The following is a 7916-nucleotide window of genomic DNA, read 5'->3' on the forward strand; positions in this document are numbered from 1 at the left end:
TCCCGCAGGATCAATGATTCACTATTTACGAATTCAGAGTTCATGGTTACTTTATAGAACATAACTATCACAGATAATGAGAATCAACTGTATTTAAATCAACAAGAATTTTTTAAAAAAATAACCAAGAATTTTGCAGACACAGTGCTGGAAAGAGCAACAGGAAACCTGAAGACCCTTTTTTTTTTTTGAGGAAGAAGAGTGACCTAGCCATCTGGAGATAACTACAAAAAGAAAGAGTACAAGGTGGCTGGGGGATTTTAGGAGGGTAGAAAATTTTTCTGGAAGAATTGATAAGGAGCAATTAAACACAAGGAATGGGCTAATATAAGAAATGTGAGACATCAGGGGCAGTTTTGTGACTGAATTTTTGTTTGTTTGTTTTTGTTTTTGTTTTATTCGTGACCAGCTCTAAACTTCACCATGCCTGTGGTCATCCCTTACTCCCATCTGTAACGGGCACCCCGATTCTCCGCTCCCACAATAGCAGGTCAAACCTGTTCTAAAACCTCCACATTTGGCAAAACGAAGATCAGCTGCAGAGTACAGAAGCATAATTCCGTTTTACAACACAATGTCACAAAATATAATCCATTTTTCTTTCCTATTTCTGTATAAATACTTCCATTATGCCCACAGAAAACAAAGGTTACCTTTTGAGGAAAATTATTCATGTGGGGAAAAAATTAGAATTTCGAACTAGTCTTTCAGGTGACCTATACAGATGTATAAAAATAGGGCTTCAATCTATGTCAGATGACTAACCCAAAAAGATGAAAACATAATCAAATCGTAGTAGCACTCCAATTTAATTTAACCTTTGAGGGGCCTGGTCGATGTTCTCGTAAAATTAATTTCACCTAGTGATTCTCCGGGGAATAGAGAAAAATAGAACTGAAATAATTACATGCGCATTTATAAAAATACTGTAGTTCATTTGTCTTTTGTTTATTCTCCCAACAAAGATTTCTAGACTGCTTATTAAGTCTTTTCAGCTTAAAAAAATCTTTAAAGAGGCTTTATTGTGAAAAACTCAAGGATTAGTGCCCAATTCTGAAGTACTTCCAGAAAAAAAAATCACAAACAAATGTAAATTTTACTCTGCCCTCATAATTAAGCCAGCTTCTAATGAGTTTTCCTTATGAATCCTAGCAATTATGAGATCCTTGACTAAAATTTCACCAAAAGTTCAATATCCAATGATAAGTTCGAACAAACACTCAGATGTGCTTTTCTATACATATTTTGGCTTTGTCATTTAATTCCTTTAAAAAGCATTAAAAGTAGAAATCAAATAATGCACCAGTTTGACAGGGCCCTTTCACCTTTAGGAAAAACTGTAAATTATCAGAACTACCCAGAAAATATTGAGTATCTAACCGACCCATAGTTTAATAGAACAGCTGACCTAGGGGACAGTGGAGAGTGGTGTGGGGAGCCGGGGAATGGACTAGAGTTTGTATGAAAATTATTTAAAAGGCATAATTGGAACTCCTGCTTGATTAAGTTTCAGAAAGAGTCACATCGCCAAGGGCTGGCACAAGGGGAGCAGGCACTCTCAGATACAGCTGGCAGCATTATAAATTGGGCCCAACTTTCTGGAAAGCGATTTGGCAACATACATCAAAAGCCATAACAGATGTCCTCATCGACCAGCACTTCCACTTCTTGGAACTTATCTTAAGAAAATAAAGAAAAGAGGCAGTAAAATTTTACACACATTGATTACTCTCTTGATTAAAATTAGAGAAAACTGGAAACAATGAAAATACCTATCCATCTAGAATTATTTACTTTCAGCTTTTGGCCAGCAAGAGGCTAAGGTGCAACTGTCTTGGGTCATCCTGAATCCACGTTCATCTGACACCAGCCATCTCCACCATGTCACCAAAGTTCAACCCGAACAAGATCAAGGTCATATACCTGAGGTGCACTGGTGGGCAAATCCGTACCAGTTCTGCCCTGGACCTCTGGGTCTACTGGTGATGACCCATGGTTGGAAGGGTCTGAGGATCACAGTGAAACTGACCCTTCAGAACAGACAGGCCCGGACTGAGGTTGTAGTAACTTCTGCCTCTGCCCTGATCATCAAAGCCCTCACAGAACCACCAAGGGACAGAAAGAGCAAAAAATCGTTAAGCACAGTGGCAATATCACCTTTAATGAGACCGTCAACATTGCCTGACAGATGTAGCACCAATCTTTAGCTAGAGAACTCTCTGGAACCATTAAAGAGATATGGGGACAGCCTCATCTGCAGGCTGCAATGTTGACGGCCGCCACCCTCCTGACATCATAGATGACATTAACAGTGGTGGCGTGGAGTGCCCAGCTAGTTAAGAGCTATGAAGGAAAATATTTCAGTTAAACATAATTTGACAACCAAAAATAAATAAATAAGTATGTAAATAAATGGGTCTTTCTTTTCCCACCCTCACCCACATTCAGTCTATTCTCAACACAGTAGCCAGCATTAACTAATTGAAATGCAATGAGTTGCTGGTCATATTACTCCCGTGCTCAAAACCCTCCAATAGTTCTCACTCAGGGTCAAAGCCAAACCTATGTTATTGTCTAGTGCCACACTTTGCATGGTGTATAGAATTGCTATTTAAGTGGTTCTTCCCTGAACGAGTGTATGTGTGCCAGGTAATCCGTGGTCTTCACTTTAGACACATCGGACAGGCTATATTTCACCAAAGAAGACAGTGCAGTTCTGCAAGGTCAGGACTGTGCCCACCTCTTCAGCTTCTCAGGCTACAGAGGTATTTACCCTTGAGGTGCTCAAAGTTGCCATTCGCTTTTTCCCAGTCCTTGATATATGTTGACTTTCTATATAACGAACAATTTGAAAGAAGACAAATTTTTAAATGGGCAAAGGTTTGCATATTTCACCAGAGATATACAGATGGCCAGTAAGGAAAGGAAAGATACTCAACAGCATTAGTCATTAGGAAAATGCAAATCAAAATCATGATACGACTTCATACACACTAGAATGGTTATCATTAAAAAATAGACAATAACAAGTGTAGACGAGAATGTGAAGAAACTGGGACTCTCATATATTGCTGATGAGACTGTAAAATGGTACATCCATTTTGGAAAACAACCTGCCAGTTTCTCAAAATGTCGAACATAGAGTCACCATATGACCCAACAATTCTTCTCCTAGTATCTACCCAAGAGGAATGAATGAAGACATCTGTCTCCACAAGACACATGTCCATACAAGACTTACAGAAGCAACCCAAATGTCCATAAACTGGCAAATGGATAAAGAAAATGTGGTCTATCCATAAATTGTTATATTATTCATAAATACAAAGATTAAAGTACTGGCACGTGCTACAACATAGATGAACCTCAAAAACATCATGCTACGTAAAAAAAGCCAAACACAAAAGGACACATACTGCATAATTCCATTTTTATGAAATGTCCAGAAAAGCAAAATCTATAGAGATAGAAAGTAGGTCGGTGGTTTCCTAGGGTGAACGATAGGAATGGAGAATGACTGCAAATGGTCACAGGGACCTTTCAGGGGTAATGGACATATTCTAAAATTGGGTCATGGTGATGGTGGTACAACTATATAAAATTATTAAAGATTATTGAATTATATACATAAAATGGCAGAAAATATGCATCTCAACAAAGTTATTTTTAAGAAAAATAAACTATTCTCAAGAATTAACAAATAAACTTGAATGTTTACATCTTGCTATAAATGTTGCATACCTTTTATATTCCCAACCTCCTCTTACCATTAACGCCTTGCTCCCAACTGTGGCCCCAACATCCATGTTCCTCCTTTCCCAAGGCAAGGAGTGGCTCAAACAACTGTCGACTATATTGTGAATGAATTGCTTAAGGAATTTTCAAAATAACCCATAAACAGTTAAGTTTTTTAAAAACCTACTCAGCAATAAAAACACTCGACAACATGGTAGAACACCTTGTTGAACAAAAGAATCCAGACACAAATAAGGACATACCACATATAAAGTTTCATTTACAAAGTTATAGAACAGGTAAAACTAGAAATCTGAATGATAGTTTGAGGGAGCAGGAGACACAGGAATTGACTGGGGAAGGGTACAACGGACTTCTTTAGGGTGATGGCAATGTTCTACACTCTACTGGAGTGGCAGTTACACAGGTGTGCACTTGTTAAAATCTGTCAAACTGTGCTCAGAATCAGTGCATGTTGTATATAAATTACATCAATTTAAAAATATGAATACCTCAATTTAACCACAGGAGGTGAACACACAATGTAAATATAAATATGTCTTACTGTTAAAATGTACAGCTGAAACGTACCAGATTTCATTAATTAATGTCACCATAAGAATTAAATTAATTAATTAATTTAAAAAAATAAACAAATAAGAAATTAAAAAATAAAAATAAAAATATGAATACCACTGGCAAAAAAAATGAAAAATAATAATTAATAAAGAAAGCCTCTAGTTCTTGAGTACGAAACACAGACCTCCCATGATCTTGGCTGTGCATGCCATTCTAAACTCATTTCTCAGGAAGTTATCCCACTGCCCTCCCCGAAAAACCCCACTCCATCCCCATCTCAACAAAACTTGGGCCCCAGCCGTATTAAACTGCTGGCATTCCCCCAAATACACTATGTCCACTCATGTTTCTGTGCTCAAGCTGCCCTCCCCTCCCGACGTCCCCTTCCCCAGCCACAGCTGGGCACTTGCTGATTTCCAAAACTTCACAAAGTTGAGTTGTGTTTGCCTGGAGCTGCGACACCAGCGAGTGCCAGGGATTTTGGGGGGGCAATGAAACCATTCCAAAACCGGATTGTGGTGATAATGGCACAACTCTGTAGATTGACTAAAATTCACTGAGTTGTACACTTCAAATGAGTTTTATAGTACAGTATGGAAATTAAACTCGAAGCTGTTTTAAAAAAAACAAACACCTCAAAGATAATCCCTCCATGAAGATCTTTTTATCCCTCCCAAATCCCCAAATCAAACACCTGTTTTTCTCCATCTATCCGCTATATTCTGTACCCACTCCTGTTAATGGCTTACACACTTCAACACACTTTTTTCTCTAAGCGTCTTTCTCCGCTCAGACACTCATGTCCCTGAGGATGCTCTCATACGAGCTTTGTCACCCATGCCAAACACCATACCTGACATGTAAAGCAACTGAATAAGTGCTTATTGGATCAACATGAAGCATTTTTAGCTTCATCGTTCCTGGTGCTATAGCTAAATTAAGCCTAAGATTTTGGTCCTGGTTAAAAACGGATGTTTCCATATTTTAACAGGTTTGGCTTTGGGTCTTTCGAGAACATGAATTCTGTTGGTGGAAACACAATAAATACTCAGTGGCCTTAGTTGTAATTCTTGTCCTTGGATTTGTACTTTATCCCACCCCCACTTCCCCAAATCCTTCGTGCACTTAAAATATCCAGTTCTTTTACATGGACTTAAAAGCCTTTCAACAGGAGAATTTGAAAAACGGCACCCAGTCTCACTAACTCTAAAACGATGGTCCGCAGTGTAGAGTTCACCCTGCAGGCTTCAGAATGTCTTAAAAACCATACTCTCCTCTCGCTCTTAGCTTTCTTATCCTAACGAGGTCATACTGACCTCACTGGAAAGCCCCTAAAATGAATGTCGTCCCCAAGACATCCCCACTTGACAGGAACTGTTTCCAGATTGCATGAGATATGACAAAAAGATGAGGAAAGTTAAGTCAGTGGCTCTGGGCATGAGGCCAGCTCCAGAAGTCACTACCCATGTGACTTCGGCGATCTGCTGTACCATTCTAAGCTATAGCACCTGCTTCTGCAAAAGCAGCTTTAATAAGAACATTTTGAACACACCGAACTGCCCTGCACATCAAGAGAGGCAGCATGTACAAACGTGTTCTTCAATTTAAAATGCTCCACAGGCCCGGAGCAGCTAATCATTGCCTTCCTTGCTGGTTTTCTTTTCACACTTTGCCCTAATATTTCGGTTAGTCCATTGAGATCTGCAAATTATCCCCCTGTTGCTGTAGGACAAAGAACTCCTTGATCCCCTTCAATCCACCTGGAGAAATGTACACTGAGTAAGGTCTATATAAAGGGCACCACCCAGCTAAGTGCTTGATAACGTTTATTCCCTGAGTGTCTTGAATGACCTTTCTCCAACAGCTGATCACAGCAGCGTGACTCACAACAGTGTTATTGCTAAAGTTGGTACAAAATCTAGGGAGTAACATTTGTTCTTTATACTTTTCTGTATTTTTCAAATTTCCACAAAGATATATTGCTATTAAACTAAGTCTTATTTAAAAAGAAAAAACTTTCATGCTAATTCTACTTTAGACCAACTGTTAGAGCTAATACTTTCAAACACTTAATAAGTAGTAGGCTCTGTTGTAAGAACTTTGTATATATTAATCTTCTTGACAACTCGATGAGGTAGGTATTATTATTTACTCCCTATTACAGATGAGGAAATAGAGACACAGAGATTAAGCGACATACTCAGGGTCACTGAACTAGTAAGCGATGGAGCTAGGGTTTGAACCCAAACACGTCGGTGTCAGAGTTCGTACTTTTAACTAGCATTCCAGGGAAAAGGAACGGAGTGACTGGTATCATCATCTACCATGGCTCTAAGGGTCCGATTATGCAAATGGGCTCCCTTGGAAGAAAAGCAGTCTACTTGTGTAGTCCTGAAGGCCAAGGACTATGTCTCATCCATCTGTGTTAATGCACCAGTTAACTTCAGCCACATAGCAAACCACGCTACAACTTAGGTACCTAAAACCACAACCATCAGTTGCACTCTTAATTCCGTGGGTTGGCATTTGAGTTGGGCCTTTCTTTTGCTGGTCTTCCGCTGTGCCTAGCTGAGCAGTGTCAGCTGCTGGCCTGTAAGGTATCTCTGATACTGGAAGTTGGCTGGCTGTCGGCTGGGGTGATAGGAGGCCTTGGGCCACTGTCTCTGACCATCCTACAGGTTAGCCGGCATCTTCGCATAGCAATAGCGCAGGGTCCCAATAGCCTCAAGAGTGGATAAAGTCTCAGTGAACAATAGCTTTTCAAGTCTCTGCTTGTATCACTCTCAACCACCCATTGGCCATAGGAAATCACCTGGCCAAGCCCAGAGTCAGTGTGGGAGAGGACTACCCAAAGGCATGGATACAGAGGAATAAATAATTTGTGGCCATTTCTGCAATCTACCAACATCTCCACAACCAAACAGAGAACTTAATAAACAGTAGGCATAAAATAAATGCTTATTGAACAGAATGTTGAAAATGCATGAAAAAATTTAGATGAGACCAACACTCTCTTCCCGTTCTGTGCTATGTATACCACATCAAGCAGACAGAATAGGTTGGCTGAACCTCACCCTGGGTGATGGAGCTTATCCGATGACAGTCACCTCCTGGTGCAGGGTCATCTCGGCTCTTGGGGTGAGGGGTGTGTTCTCACTGGTGGTTGTATCCCTAAAGTTCTTGGTATCCCAGGCCTTGCTCTTATCCACGGTTCCATTGGGCTTCCCAAGGACTGCCCCTTGTCCCGCAGCTTCTGTGGGGTCTCTCAAGGACACTGCTATAAAGCTGCTCCACTTAGCATCTCTGCTCATCCTCTAGTGCTCCCTCAAGTTGTGCAGCCCTTTGAAGAAGTGTTCAAAGCCTTCTATAACTCCACCATAAGAAACAATTGTGTGTGCTTTATTTTAGGTCAGTAGTTTTCAACAGTGGGCAATATTTTCCTTATGGCAGGGGTTAATCCCCAACCCCTGGGCCGCAGACTGGTAATAGTCCCTAGCCTGTTAGGAACCCAGCTGCAAAGCAGGAGGTGATCGGCAGGTGAGCCAAGCTCCATCTTCATTTGCAGCCGCTCCCCAGCACTATCATCACCTCCTCAGCTCCAC

At 40.4% G+C, this 7916-nt stretch overlaps 1 pseudogene; it reads left to right on the forward strand.

Moving 5' to 3' along the window:
• Positions 1 to 1818: 1818 nt before the first annotated feature.
• On the forward strand, positions 1819 to 2340 carry LOC118607835 (annotated as a pseudogene).
• Positions 2341 to 7916: the final 5576 nt, after the last annotated feature.

This window comes from Rousettus aegyptiacus, unplaced genomic scaffold (genome assembly GCF_014176215.1).
Source record: "Rousettus aegyptiacus isolate mRouAeg1 unplaced genomic scaffold, mRouAeg1.p scaffold_m13_p_9, whole genome shotgun sequence".
In the NCBI taxonomy this organism is placed as follows: Eukaryota; Metazoa; Chordata; class Mammalia; order Chiroptera; family Pteropodidae; genus Rousettus; species Rousettus aegyptiacus.